At 43.0% G+C, this 16,372-nt stretch overlaps 1 protein-coding gene across 1 annotated transcript in view; it reads right to left on the minus strand.

Annotated features, from left to right (window-relative positions):
* plxna3 (plexin A3) overlaps nt 1-13,614 on the minus strand; it is an 88,469-nt gene extending 74,855 nt beyond the window's left edge. Inside the window, exon 1 of the mRNA XM_051426552.1 lies at nt 13,383-13,614. The gene's annotated coding sequence lies outside the window, so the exon portion shown is untranslated. The remainder of the gene's footprint in view (nt 1-13,382) is intronic.
* Nucleotides 13,615-16,372: the final 2,758 nt, after the last annotated feature.

Here is a 16,372-nt window from a genome sequence, read left to right on the forward strand (position 1 = left end):
AAACTGAGCATTTTCTAACTCCTAAAACCCGACAACGACCGCTGGATTACCGTTATGGTATCAATAGCTCTAGCAATAGTGAAATCACTGTTTTTGTCAATGGAGTCTGGTGGCTGTGAACAAAGCGACGTTAAAGCTACATATGAAGACGTAAATATAACAGACTGATAGTTTGAGCCGTAGAAGAAGCAGAGCGGTGCAGCGCTGACGGCTCTGATGTGTGCTCACACACAAACGAGGTAATTCTGGCGTCAGTGTAAGATTCACATCCAGCTAATTGAGCACGACTTCACACAGGAAGTCTTAACGAGGAGGTCTTCTCTCAGCTGCTCCATTAATACATCTGAACAAGAACAAACTCCTTCAGTCGTCTCTAATAACTCCTCCTGATCAGATCAACCAGACTCCATTCAGAAATCAAGTGTTTTAAGAGTTGGTTGCTCGTCGTCTTGCGGACAGACTGACAGTCAAACATGGAGTCGACATTGTTTTCTGAATGGAAGGATAATAAAGTTTTTACTCCAGCAACAGGGAGGTACAGTAAGTCGAGTCCAACAATTAACCCTGTGACACACACACTCTCTCTCTCACACACACACACACACACACACACACACACTCAGGATCACAAAGAGGCAGTGAAAGATCAGCACATTAGTTAATTAGCCTGCTGAGCTGAGGGGGAGAGCGGGAGAGAGGTCGACAGATGGACCGGAGTGAGTGTGTGTGTGTGTGTGTGTGTGTGTGTGTGTGTGTGTGTGTGTGTAGACAGATAGAGTTTCTCTAACTGGACTACGATTTCATTGGACCATCCATCACCCTGCTGAACCGCAGACTGACTGTGTGTGTGTGTGCTAACCAGAGCTAACATTAAATCCTGGGATGGAGGTGGAAATGCTAACAGCTAAGCTAAGCTAATGCTGCGTTTATGCCGTAACATTCGGAGCATTAATACGAGCCTCAGTAGCGGTTCCAGGTGAAAGTGACTGGACAGCTGAGGATTAACGTTAGCTTACATTACTGCAATTTTCACAAATATTTCCTCTTCTAACAGTGAATGAAGGATTTATTTCCACCGAACCAGAGTTGGTGATTGTTGGAAACACTAACAGAGACAGTTTTATTTGTTTGCCCTTTAATGAAGTACTATGATCTGAGGTAAAATTAGTGTTTTTTCTGTCTGGTGGAAGGTAATATGGAACAAACTACAACTACTGTTAGTGGAACAAACTACAACTACTGTAGTGGAACAAAAATACTTAGTGGAACAAACAACAACTACTGTTAGTGGAACAAACAACAACGACTACTGTTAGTGGAACAAACTACAACTTCTGTTAGTGGAACAAACAACAACTACTGTTAGTGGAACAAACAACAACTACTGTTAGTGGAACAAACAACAACTACTGTTAGTGGAACAAACAACAACAACTACTGTTAGTGGAACAAACAACGACTACTGTCAGTGGAACAAACAACAACTACTGTTAGTGGAACAAACAACAACTACTGTTAGTGGAACAAACTACAACTACTGTTAGTGGAACAAACTACAACTACTGTTAGTGGAACAAACTACAACTACTGTTAGTGGAACAAACAACTACTACTGTTAGTGGAACAAACTACAACTACTGTTAGTGGAACAAACTACAGCTACTGTTAGTGGAACAAACAACTACTGTTAGTGGAACAAACAACAACAACTGTTAGTGGAACAAACAACAACTACTGTTAGTGGAACAAACTACAGCTACTGTTAGTGGAACAAACTACAACTACTGTTAGTGGAACAAACTACTACTGTTAGTGGAACAAACTACTACTGTTAGTGGAACAAACTACAACTACTGTTAGTGGAACAAACTACAGCTACTGTTAGTGGAACAAACAACACTACTGTAAGTGGAACAAACAACAACTACTGTTAGTGGAACAAACAACTACTGTTAGTGGACATACGATAACTAACAAAGTTATTTTTTTGAGTTTTATTTTGTTTGTCAAGTTTTAACTTTATGTGCTAGTTAAAGTTACTGATTTTGTGAATGGAGTCTGGTGGGTTGTTTTGTCCGACACTCTGGAGCTGTAGTGTGTCAGCGTTCAGTCCGAATCAGCTTCATGATCTTTACCTGCTCCTGTTTTAATATTAGAGCTTTAGTGGTTGTTATTAATCACTGTATTGAGTTATTTTAGAATAAACTTTAAATGTTTTTTACAAACAGACCGAACTCCACCCGGCTGCTGTGTCAGCGCCCAGACAGGAGCCATAAAACCAACACATCCTGTCCCTGACTGACTCCTACCCCCTCCATCATCTCCATCTGCATCCCCCCCTCCTCACCCTCTCCTCACCCCTCCGGCTCTGTGACTGGGGCTCTGTTTGGCTCTCAGGCTCCAATAAACACACAACAAAGACACATTGTGCCGCAGCTTCCGGGTGGAGGAGGCCACCGCTCGGAGGGTGAGAGCTTCGGGGTGGTCCGGGGGAGAGATGGAGGGGGGAGATAGGGAGCTGAGAGCTGGACTCAGACTCAGATAGAGGTAACGGAGGCAGATACACTATCTCCTGTCTGCTCATCGATCAGCTGATTGGCAGCCAACATCCTCAGTGTGAGAGTTTAAACGTCTTCAGCTTCAGACTGAAGACGTTTATGGACAAAGTGATGTCTTCAAGTTGTTTCTGTTGTTCAAACTCTTCTTTAACAACAGCAAACATTCTGAATTAATGTTTGTGGCTCAGACATCCTCTACGTGGCGGCCATTTTAAAAACATTTAACCATCTACGTCGGTGAATTAAGGATTTATTTCCACCAAACCAGAGTTGGTGATTGTTGGAAACACTAACAGAGATCGTTTTAATGAAGTTGTGATTATCTGAAGGTAAAATGAGTGTTTTTGTGAATGGAGTCTGGTGGAGAGTGATGTTACTGTCTGTCTGTCTGTGGGTGGAGAACCTCTGTAAGTGAGACAGGCTCTTTCTATATATACAGTGAACATGCTGAAAGCTTTATTACACATGAAGATGTAAACATGTGTATGTACATATAATATAAAATACAGTTTGACTGTAATTACAACGTGCTTTCTGTTGACGTTGAGAAATGACAGACTGCGCCTTTAAAGGCTGATTTCAGACAGTAAATGTGTCGTGTGAACAATAACTCGGATCTAATTTGGCGTGATTGTTGTGTTACTTCCTGTAATTACATAAACACAGTGGACTGTAAACCGCTGTGCACTTTAATACGTCCACTTTAATTTTACTGCGTCTTCCTCTGTAATTACAAACCGCTGTAAATTGTCTGACTGTGCTATTATCAGCTACAGCGCTAACACGCTAACACCCCGTCCCTGTGAGTCCCACGCCGTGATCACTTCACTGTCCGTCTGTAAACCACAGCTTCATCCTCTCAGGAGACGACGGGTGGTGGTTAATTACAAACTGCTGCCATTGTGTTTAATATGAGAGAGTGGAGTTATTATAGTTTGTAGTTTTATCGGTTAACTTTTGATTTCAGTTCAGTTTTTATAGATTAAATATTTTAAGCTTGGTGGAGACATTTTTTTTATCTTTATTTTTTTAAATGTTTCAAGAGTCCTTTCTATAAAAAACACATTTTCCCTTTTCGTTCGACTGCATCCTCATCAGTTATCAGCGGTTTTATTTCCATTTAAACGTTGCAGGAGTGTGAAGTGACTCTCTGGCAGAAACTCTACATTGAAACAAAAAAACTAAATGATTTAAAATATTCTCAACTACAATTATTTAATTTCCAAGCACCCAAATAATTACAAATCTGGACTTTAAGGGGTGTAAGAAAGCTTTAGTAGGTCTATATCTCAGTGTTTGTGTCTGTGAAAAAGGTAAACTTTCTGATAGAATAATGAGAAGAAAACACAACACAACACAATTTGTCAGAAAAGAAGCTTATTATGTCAATAAAAAATCCATAAAACAGACAGAGAATTGTATAAAAAGTTCCCTAAACAGGAAATAATCTGCTCCAAATCTCTGGTTTCACACAAACGTCCTGCAGTTACTGAGTTCACTGTTTGGGTTCATTGTACAGGTTTAATCTAATATGAAACATCCATAAAATAAGTGACTGAGTCGGTTTATTAAATGACAGAATCGGGTTCCTTAATAAGGTAAAAGTCTGGGAACCAGCACAATAAACAGTGCTGCAACTGGATAAACTGGGAATGACTTAAAGCCACTCTGAATATGAACAGTGATGTTGTTGATGTTAGCCGCCGTCTCCATGGCAACGAGCTGAGAAATAACTGCTGCATTAGCCGTGTGTGTGTGTGTGTGTGTGTGTGTGTGTGTGTGTCTGACCACACGCAGTATTGGCCATCATCAGTCTATCAAACTGTTATTTCATTAGAGGGAAACACTGTTAATCACTGACTCTGTGAAGTTTTTTTATTTAATGGATCAGCTGATGGAAACCAGAGACTCCACGTGTAAACAGCGGTTACGGCGGCGGCCATGTTGGCTCTGTGGGTCGGACTGCAGCTCCAGTAAAACAAACACAGGAGGCTGATAATGTGTAATACTGATGGATGTGGTTTCACTGCAGCTCTACGGAGCCTTTCAGCCTCTTTTAGCTCCTGGTTTTGGTTTCTCTGTATTAAACTGATTCGTTTTTTAATGTATTTCTTATTATTTGATTATTTTAGTTTGAAACTCAACCGATGTGTGAGGAAAGTTTTTTCAGATTTATTTACAGTATAATTTGAAATACTTTGTCTAAAATTATTAAGCAATCTGTACCAACTCAGTCTTAATAAAGTGTGGGTTTAGCTGCCACCATTAACGTCTAATGTTTCATTTTCAGCAGCATCTTTTATTTCATAAGTGTTTTTTAAAATGATGATTTTATAACTTTGGTTGTAAAAGTGCTTCATAAATAAAGATTATTATGTCCTCACAAAGATAACTGTCACTGTTGTCTGCAGTCATTAAATATAATAAATATATTATATTTACTGTATTTAAACCCGGAGCCAATCAACAAGAGCTAAATTAAGAATATATGTCTGTTTTCAGACTTTCTGTCGGGACTCGGGACCGAAGCAGAAAATAATTCCTGCGTTCACAATAAAAACAAACAGAGCCGTAAACGCCGTCCGACAGGGAGCTCATTCATGGGACGGTTCTGTTGACCTTTGACCCCTCCATATATCAAAGCCACAGAGACTGGAGGGGCAGAAAATCAAAACAAAGCTTATTCCCGTGACTGACAGTCGAGTCACGCTGCATTTAACTGACGGCTAAATTTATCTCCTCGGGGGGTCAGACAGAGCCTCAGTCTGTTAGCATTAGCCTCAGTCTGTTAGCATTAGCCTCAGTCTGTTAGCATTAGCCTCAGTCTGTTAGCATTAGCCTCAGTCTGTTAGCATTAGCCTCAGTCTGTTAGCATTATTGACCTCTGTGGATAATAATTAAGAGCCTAATGATGACCTGCGTAACCGTATTTTCTGCTGCTGATTTCGGGTCAGTCAACTACCAAAGCGTTCCTGCGGTCTCTAACCGGGCGCTGTGATTGGCTCTCACCGGGACGAGAGCTCCGGCTCTAATGAATTGAATTAAGGAGAGGAGGGTTAATTGGTAATTTGGCCAGAGCCTAAAAACAGAGAGAGTCTGTCCATCGTCGGCACACAGGGACTCTAAATCCCACAGAGTCCGTCTGTAAAGTGTCCTGAAGGTTTGTTGACTTCATTTTTTATTTGTTGGTTAAACCTGTAAACATGTTTCTACGGTTATTTCTCAGAAGCAGACATTAATGAGAACAACAGTTTCCTGTTGGAATAAACTCATAAAGGACATAAAGCAACAACCCAGCTTCTACTTTAATAATCAGTGTTTGTGTGTCTGATTGTTGGAACAACGACGGTTTTGGTGAGTTTTAAACTGTGAAGCGTTTTAATATGTGTGAGGTTTTGTGAATGTCTGGTGGCTCGCGGGGGCTCAATGGCCTCTCGCAGGTAAAATGGCTGCTGTTACATCACTGGCGGGGGGGGGGAGGGGCTACGTCTTTATGTATGATTCTGACTGAACAAACAGTCTGTGTGATAAATGAGCTGAAACATGCACAAACACCGGTATGGTCCTTTAAACTTCACGCATTACAGGATTTTATCTCCCAGCTGAGACAGAACCGGCTCAGTTGTCCGTCAGCTGTTCTGTGTCAACATGAATCGGGTTTTTGTTTGAACTCTGTGGCTGTTGGCGTCATTAGCGTCTGATAAAACCCGTTTACCTGACGACATTAACAGCAGCTATTTTAAAACCTGTGAAGCCCGTCCAGAGCCGGGTGGGAAACTGCTGCCGCTTCGGTCGTTAACAGCCACAAGGTTTCATTTCACAGAGACGTTCAGACTCACAGAGTGGACCCTCTTTCCAGGAAAACATCTTCGGTTCTTCGTCAGTTTAAGTGTTGAACTTTAAAAGACGTTTTTCTCCATCAACTTCAGCTCAAAACTGGATAAATAGGGCGACTAACTCAATTAATCAATGAACTGTTTGGTCTGTAAAAGGTCAGAAAATGTTGAGAAATGTTCCAGAGATTTCAGATGTTCAGACTTTCTCCTCTTTAAAGATCAAAGATCAGTTTCCGATCATTAAATCAGAATTTACAGTCGAACCACAAAGATTCAAATTGTTTTCTACCACAAACAAAATGGAGGAAAAGCTAATCGTCAACTTGAACAGGAAAGATAAGTTCGGTGACCAGACGTCCTAAAAACTGTAGAACACTAAAATAAATATAATAATTATAATATTTACTAGTTTTCAGTCCTCACAGACATTTATCGTGTTATCTCACCTGACCGTCTGAAGCTAACGTTAGCCAGCTAACAGCACAATCAGACAATATGTTCCACTAGCTTAGCATTAATGTTAGCTTTGACTTTGGACTCTGTGTTGTGGACTCTGTGTTGGACTTTGTGTTGTGGACTCTGTGTTGGACTCTGTGTTGGACTCTGTGTTGGACTCTGTGTTGTGGACTCTGTGTTGGACTCTGTGTTGTGGACTCTGTGTTGGACTCTGTGTTGTGGACTCTGTGTTGTGGACTCTGTGTTGTGGACTCTGTGTTGGACTCTGTGTTGTGGACTCTGTGTTGGACTCTGTGTTGTGGACTCTGTGTTGTGGACTCTGTTGGACTCTGTGTTGTGGACTCTGTGTTGTGGACTCTGTGTTGGACTCTGTGTTGGACTCTGTTGGCACTGTAGGGAAGCGGAGAGAGAATACAGGATTCACAGTCCGACATACGGACGCTAGTGTTTTTGCCTCATTTGTTTCTGACGTTTAAATAAAAGAATGGACTCACGGTTTAATGTTCGGACTTCAGTCTGGTCCTGTTATGATCACTGAAGCTAAATATTTGTCAGGATAAGATCTCAGACCCACTTCAGTTCAGCTTTAATGGTTTAAAAGGACCGAACCGCCGTTCACATGGTCACTTACGTTCCCATCTTAACGCAGAGGGGCCTGTTTATGTTCCAGACCAATGGATCTACAACCTGATGGTTTGTTCTGGAAACTGTGAGATTTATAGTTAATGGACAAAAACACACACACACACACACACACACACACACACACACACACACAGAGTGAGTCTATGTGTCCCAGTTGGTTAATAAAGCATTTCTCAACAGCTGCACACACCCTCACACATACATACTTTTGACCTCTGACCCCGAGGGTGAACACCCACACACACACGCACTCTCTCTAACTAATGTATTTATTTCATTTCTTTAACGTGGACGCCACAGACTGATCACACGGAGGATTACTGGCGGTCAGGTAACTCCACTCACGGATCCGCTCGCAGCTTAACTCGATTTACACACATTAGCGCCGTGTTCAACATGTTACACACACATAGCACGCCATGGAGGAGACGAAGACCAGAACCCCCCACCGCCCTGATCTCTGACCGCTGCCCCGACCGTCGCCCCTGCCCCCCCACCTGACTGCAGTCTCCTCATCAACACAACAACCTTTAGACGTGTAGCGGTGGTTTACACTGGCGGTGGTTAACACTGGCGGTGATTTACACTGGCGGTGCTTTACACTGACGGTGGTTTACACTGACGGTGGTTTACACTGACGGTGGTTTACATTGGCGGTGGTTTACACTGACGGTGGTTTACACTGACGGTGGTTTACACTGGCGGTGGTTTACACTGGCGGTGCTTTACACTGGCGGTGGTTTACACTGGCGGTGGTTTACACAGACGGTGGTTTACACTGGCGGTGCTTAACATTGGCGGTGCTTTACACTGACAGTGGTTTACACTGACAGTGGTTAACACTGGCGGTGCTTTACACTGGCGGTGCTTTACACTGACAGTGGTTTACACTGACGGTGGTTAACACTGCCGGTGCTTTACACTGGCGGTGGTTTACACTGACGGTGGTTTACACTGATGGTGGTTAACACTGGGTGTTAACACTGCCAGTGCTTTACACTGGCGGTGCTTTACACTGACGGTGCTTTACACTGGCGGTGGTTTACACTGGCGGTGCTTTACACTGGCGGTGCTTTACACTGGCGGTGCTTTACACTGACGGTGGTTAACACTGACAGTAAATTACAGATTAATTTCTCCTTCCTGATTCTGATATCTGAACTAATCAACAGCAGATATATTATTATTATTTATATATTTAGATTATTTTTTAACTAGCGTTCACTGTAACATCGGCCCGACTCTTCTATCAGAGTACATTTAACTAGCTAGCTAACATGTGGTTGTCTTTTCGTCATAGATTAGCGTAGCACATTAGCATATCTAGGACAGGAGGACTGGGGCTGTCTCAACTGTGATTGGAGGACAGAGTAAAGGGGGCGGGGCTTAGGAAGGATTGTGTTGTTTTACCTTTTATTTATTGGTGAATGTGTACGCTAAGAGTTTATTGTTCTTACGCACATTTTTAACATCCAGAGTCAATTTACAGTAAATTATTCCTGTAGTACACACACACACACACACACACACACACACACACACACACACACACACACACACACACACACACACACACACACACACACACACACACACACACACACGCTGGAGGTCAGGAGGCATCGAGGGAGGAAGTGAAGAGTGTCAGCTGATTGTTTCCTCAGTCTTCCTCCGCTCATCCTGAGATTGTGTGTGTGTGTGTGTGTGTGTGTGTGTGTGTGTGTGTGTGTGTGTGTGTGTGTGTGTGTGTGTGTGTGTGTGGTGGAATAATTTACTGTAAATTGACTCTGGATGTTAAAAATGTGCCTAAAAACAATAAAGTCTTCATTTTGAGACACTATGTAAAAATAATGAGATACCAATTTACTACAAATCCCACGTTTACAGTCTGACAGCGTTTTACCTCTACGTCTAACGACAGGTTGAGACAGAGAATATAGATGATATATAATAATACTGTGAATGTAAACAGACAGACAGGCAGACAGACAGGCAGACAGACAGACAGACAGACAGACAGACAGACAGACAAGACAACTAGAGTCCGTCTGTCTGCTGACTCAGCTTTTACTCGACACTGACTCTGTTACTGATTGAGTCTAATTGTAAACTAATAAACGACGTGTGTGTGTGCGTGTGTGTGTGTGTGTGTGTGTGTGTGTGTGTGTGTGTGTAAGTGTGTGTGAGAGAGAGTGTGTGTGTGGTGTGTGTAAGTGTGTGTGAGAGAGAGTGTGTGTGTGTGCAAAGATACACACTCACAGTTACAGGTTGACCTGATTTCAACTGAATTATAATCTCACACACAAGGTCAGACACATGTGATCAATATTCCATAATAAACAGCAGTGATTGATTTCCAATAGCAGGACGGACTCTGCGCACACACACACACACACACACACACACACACACACACACACACGCTGAAGACGTCTCACTCTGGCTGAAATAAAGATTTCTTCCTCTGTGAACTTTAATGCTGCAGCTGCTCACTGCAGGAGCTAACACATGTAGCTACGCTCCGGCTGGCTCAAATGTAAACTTAGAGTATATATAAATATAAATATATATATATATTAAATATATATTTTATATATATATATTTATATTACATTCTCACACAGTAACGAACTTACTGAATCTAATTGATCGTTGATTAAACAGTGTAAAGTTGAGCCGTACGATCTGTAATATGATTCACTATTAATCATAAAGGACACAGCGATCAATCCACGATTTAACCAAATGAGACCGAAGACAAACACACTGGTTCAGACCGGGTTCCCGCTCTTTTTAACTGATTGCCAGGACCTTTTCCAGGACCTTTTCCAGGACCTTTTCCAGGACAGACATGCTGTTTATGAGACACTTTCATGGACCTGCTGGCTGTTCTATTTCCAAATAGACCTTTTTCACAGCAGCCATTTGGACACGAAACCGTCGGGTAAACAATATAAATTAAGGCTCAGTTCCATTTGGTGTAGCAGAGCTTTTCCAGTGAGCCAACACGGCCGCTGACTGTTTCACCTGAATGGAACATTAACTGTGTTTACCCGACTATTTCATGTCCAAATGGCTGCTGTGAAAAAGGTCTATTGACAGCAGCTTTCCTCTAAATGCAACAAACAGCACAAGATATAAAATATTCAACATAAATTAATTCCAGGATATTTGATTATTTTAATAGATTTCCAGGTTTTCCAGGACGTGTGGGAACAGAAACGTTCCCGTCAGCCTCAGCTGCTAATTAGCTAATGCTAACACGCTAACACGCTAACCTCTGATGGCGATCATTAGACCTGAAGAACGTCAGCGGGCAGACACAACAGGAAATCAATAACAAAGGGAAAAGGCCAAAGGTCAGAGGTCACAGCCGTCTCCAATTACTGCTCTCACATATTCATTCATTCATTCATTCATTCCACCTGTCAATCATTTTCTCCATCAATCGATCAGTTTTTGTGTATTTTTTATATATTTTGTGTAGTTTGTGTATTTTGTGTAGTTTGGTTGAGCTGGACGGACTCACTGAGAATGAGCTGTCAATCACAAGGTAGCCCCGCCCTAAAGCATACCCTGCTTTATGGTCTGTTTTACTCTCAATGGGACCATCAGTTACTAAATGAACATCATGCTGTATGGAAGAAGACTGAAACTAGAGACTGACTCCGTCCTGCAGGTGTGAGACACTTCACTGTCCACCGACTATAAACCTGTGTGAGTCTCTTAAAGACTCTTTATTAAAGCAGGAACGGGTGAGCAGCATGACGAGGACCCGAAGGACGAGAGGATGAAGGAGGGTTTGGTTCTGGTGTTTTTAGGGTTGTAGGGTCTTGTGAGGACTCGTGCTGCTGCGTCTTAAAGGTTGAACCCGGATTCACACGTTCAAATAAAATCCATTCATTCATTCACAATAAATCACTGATTGTGTGGACTGTGGACGTTGGTGGAAGCAAACTGAAGCTGCGTCTGAACTGGATCCAGTCGGACAGTCGGTTCTGTGAGGTTCTCTCAGTGTAAAGTGGTCTGTTGGTTGGACGGCGCTGTAGCATTGTCGCGTTCATTCGAGGGATATCGGCGTTCACAGATGTTCTATGTTCCACTTCCTGTCTTTGAAGCTTCGCCATGCTGCACATTATCCCTCTCTCCCTCCGCGTTCTCTCCTCAGCGCCATAACTCGAGGAACCAGTGTGAGTCCGGTGACGGTCGGAGGAGGTCTTATTGTCGGTTCCTGCAACCCCGAAGTCAGCTGACATTAGCTGCACGAGCTAACTAGCTATCGGCATCGACAGTTAGCTTCTTCTAGCCGCGCTGTAAGCTAGCTAACTGATGAATCTGATTGATTGACGATGAATATCAGGATGTTATTGGTTGATCAGTTAGTTCATGCTGTTCAATACACACTGATGTAGTTTGTTGTTAAATACAGAAACAATAAAACTTTAAAGAGTTAAACAGAACTTTAATATTGATTATTGGAAGCGTGTTGATCAGACTGTATGGGGATCAATAATCAGCGTTACAGATCTGAACTGTTCACTTTAGTTTCAATGATTCAGAATCAGTAAGATTGGTTTTTAATGATCTTTGTTTATTGATTTATTGGTGTTAATCTGATCAATAACTTCGTCTCATTTGTGGATCGTTGTAACTTTTATGTTTCGTTTGTTTATTGATACATTATTGATCATTCTGATGATTATTGGCTTCATTCACTGATCAATATCTTATTAAACGTCTGTTAGGTCTCCAGAAAATCTGATCGATTTAAATGATTGATCATCAGAATAAGTCCCAATGAATTCTCTTCCTATTGATTGATAAACGCACCTCCGCTTCCTGATACATAATCAATACTTACAGTTGGATTATTGATCGTTCACAGAAATGAATCTCCATCTGAATCTGATCCTGATTGATCGGCTCATTGATCAGATCATTGATATGATAGGTGAGCATCAGTTATTGATCACAGACATTTAGGTGGACTGATCATATTGATGACTATTCTATTATTGATTATCATAAAGACAGGCAGGAGAGGTTTTACTGTTTATTGATGACCTGATCACATCACTGATTGATCTCTTTAGACATGGATCATCAGGTGATTACTCTGATTGATAACCTTCAGCTGCTCTGACTCAATATGATCGTTTCCATCGATCAGCGTGTGTGAGATCGATCCGGATCGATGAGGATCGGTTCTGTGAGGAGCTGGTTCAGAGGATGGGGGCACATGGACGAACGGATGAAGGCGGATTTAGAAACCTGTAAACGAGGCTTTTCCGCGCGGCAGCGGCGCGTCTGCGCGCTTTTTGCGGCGTTTCTGCTGCGATTTTAAAGCTTTTTCTGCTGCCTCCCCCCTTTGTTCTTCTTTAATGGATCGGCGTCTGGAGCCTCGCTACCTCCCAGACCCCCCTCCTCTGCTCTCCTCCTCCCCCACCTCCCCCACCGCTCTCCCCTCCACCACACAGGAGAAAAACACACATATAACGCCGCGGACCGCTTTTACGCACCGAGAGAGAGTGTCCGTGTAAAATGGACGCAGAGAGAGAGCCGCTGCGCTCACAGGCCGAGGTGCCTCCACAACAGCCCGAGGGGCAGAAGCAGCCCTTACCTGGGGTATCAACCCCCACCCGGCCCCGCTCCCTCACCCCGCTCCCTGCGTGTGGAAAAACTCATTTCCACGCGTAGAAAACCCCGCAGATGAGCGGTGATGCGGGAGGAGGCGAGGCGTTTTCCCCCCAAACATCCACACACACATACACCCCCCCTTCTCCACCACCTCCACCTCCACCTCCCCCCTCCAGATCCGCCACCCGGACCCGGAGAACCCCCGAAACCTCCCCGCCCCACAGAACCCCGCGACCCGGTCCGGACCTACCTGCACGGGCACGCGCAGAAAGTCCAATCAGTTATTTAAATCCACGGTCCCACGCGCTCTGCCGCCGCTGCCTTTCTTCTCCTCCTCAGTGAGGAGCGGGGGGGGGGCGGAGGTGAGGGAGGTGAGGGTCCGCACAGGTACAAATGTCATGCGTTAAAGAGAGGAACAATAATCCAGAGAGGGACGATGTGCGCGGCGCGTCTCCCCCATTCACACACAGCCTGCCTCGGCTCGGCTCGGCTCGGTCTGCCCCTGCTCTGCCACAGCCAGCCCCCCATCTGGACCGTACCACTGCCTGCCCGATGGGAGGGGTGCGCTCTCTTCAGATACTCCAAGAAACCGATTAAAGATCGATGAAGCTGATTATTGAAGAACAGACAGGTGACCGGTGACCCGTGCATTACCGCGGAGGGGGGGCGAGCTCAGCCTTTATATTATATATATTATAAAGGCTGCACACAGCTACTGCACCCCCGTTAAAACTGCTCCGGTGGTTCAGTCCAACTCCTTAATCTGCTGTTTTTCTCCTCCTAAAGCCAGATGTGGAGAGAGAGAGTGAGAGAGAGAGCATGAGTCACAATGAGCGAAGAGAGAGAGAGAGAGAGGGGGATATATATAGAGAGAGAGTACGAGAGAGAGGGGGATATAGAGAGAGGGATGCAGTGATGTATATATAGAGATAAAGACAGAGGGCGAGTGAGGAGATGCATGACGGTAAAATAAAGGAAAATAAGATGGAGGAAACAGGTGAGGAGAGAGAGAGAGAGAGAGAGAGAGAGAGAGAGAGAGAGAGAGAGAGAGAGAGAGAGAGAGAAGCAGCACTTTACAGGAAAGATAAAAGATGAAGGAGAGAAAGGGGGAGATGAACAGGGAGAAGAAGATAAATATAATAACTGATTATTCTGGTCCAATAAGCAGTCTGATGTCACAGTGCACTCCAGGTACACTGTGACATCACTGTGCAGGGGACAGAATCAATAATAAAATATGAATGTGCAGTAAAGCAGTGAAACAACAGAGAAGAACTCACAGTCATCTGTATAATATATATAATATATATATATAATATATATAAAATATATAATATATATAAAATCTGGAGTCTTTTTAATGTAATAGATATTTACAGTGTAAAACAATGATCTATAAATCCAGGTGAACTCTGCTATAATACAATAATCAGACTTACATTTACAGCAGAGTGCTGTTATTATTGGATTGTTATTATTTTAATGTGAATGTTAAAAGTTATAGAAGTGTAATAAAAGTCATTATCTGTGAGATTACAGTAATTATTGCTGTTTACACTGATAACAACTGTATTTGGACAGTTTACCAATGAGACTGTTTTACAGTGTATCTGTGATGTCGTTCAGGAATCAGTAAAGAATAATCAAACAGGATAATTGATGGCGTGGCGTTCGTCCTCTGGACGGCGAGCTGTGATTCCTTCAGGGACCCGTTTCACTGAGCAAACTGACGACGTAGTGGATGAACTGAACAATGAACACAGTAACTGCAGGAAGTGTGTAAACGCAGACAGCAGCACATTAACGCTGTAAATATTTCATTACTCTCACACATATTATCTAATCACAGTGTTTTATTTTCTTCACAGAACTGATGGAAATGAGATATAAGTTATCTTTAACTTCTGTATCTACAGTCTGTGTGTATATAGACAGATATATGTATATGTGTAGGTGTATACGCTGTATTCTGGTCTAATTGAATCTGCTGTGTCGTCCCTGCAGGTTGGGGGTAATTGCACCATAACACAATAATAAAACCTTCTGTCCTTACAGCCTCCATTCAGGTAACAACAATGCTTTTAATGGTAAAAAGAAAATGGAAGAAATCACATTACATACAAATATTTACACAAACAGTTTCTGACAGATGAGGAATGTGGATCCAGGAGGACGAGGAGGACCCACCCTGGGGGGGAGCTCTGGGATCTGAACACAGTGAGACAGTGACGGGAACTTCAGTTAGCTGTTAGAGGAGATCTGGGACCAACGTCAGATTGAAGGTGTCTGATCAGAGAGTCGCATCCACAGAGCCAACGAGCTGAAATCCTCATTTATTAGAACAATTAGTCGTCTTTTTATGTGCAATTAGTTCACTGAAATTAAATAGAATATTTCTGTTTTACTTAGAGGACGAAGAGTGTACATGTGTGATTACAGATTAGTCACATCCTGATGAGTCAGACTCCTCCGACAACGAGACAGACAGACAGGTAGAGGGTTCGTCAGACAGACAGGTAGAGGCTGGTTCCAGGTCAGAGGTCAAGCAGACAGTATAAGTGATTCACTTGTGTATCTGCATTTAAAGGAGAAACCTCCATTACCTGAGAACGATGATATCAGTGTGTACCCCGACTCATCCCATCCGCCTACCTGCTGCAATGCATTCTGGTCTATTTCCTGCTATAATTATTACACATCATCAGACTGACCGAGCATTTAGTTTCTCTTCCTACAGACATATTGTTCATATCAGTAGTGGAAGTTGAATTAATACTGATCATCAGTGTTACTGTGGGAGATAGACACTATATACAGTTTAGTTCACTGGTTCCCAACATAGGGGTCAGGGTCACCACTAACTCACCACAAACTCACCACTAACTCACCACTAACCCACCCGAACTCACCCTAACTCACCACAAACTCACCACTAACTCACCCAAACTCACCACTAACTCACCACTAACTCACGATAAACTCACCACTAACTCACCCAAACTCACCACAAACTCACAACTAACTAACCACGAACTCACCACTAACTCACCACAAACTCACAACTAACTAACCCGAGCTCACCACTAACTCACCCGAACTCACCACTAACTCACCACTAACTCACCACAAATTCACCACAAACTCACCACTAACTCACCACTAACTCACCCAAACTCACCACTAACTCACGACAAACTCACCACTAACTCACCACAAACTCACCACTAACTCACCACAAAC

The sequence above is a fragment of the Dicentrarchus labrax genome, unplaced genomic scaffold (genome assembly GCF_905237075.1).
Source record: "Dicentrarchus labrax unplaced genomic scaffold, dlabrax2021, whole genome shotgun sequence".
NCBI lineage: Eukaryota > Metazoa > Chordata > Actinopteri > Moronidae > Dicentrarchus > Dicentrarchus labrax.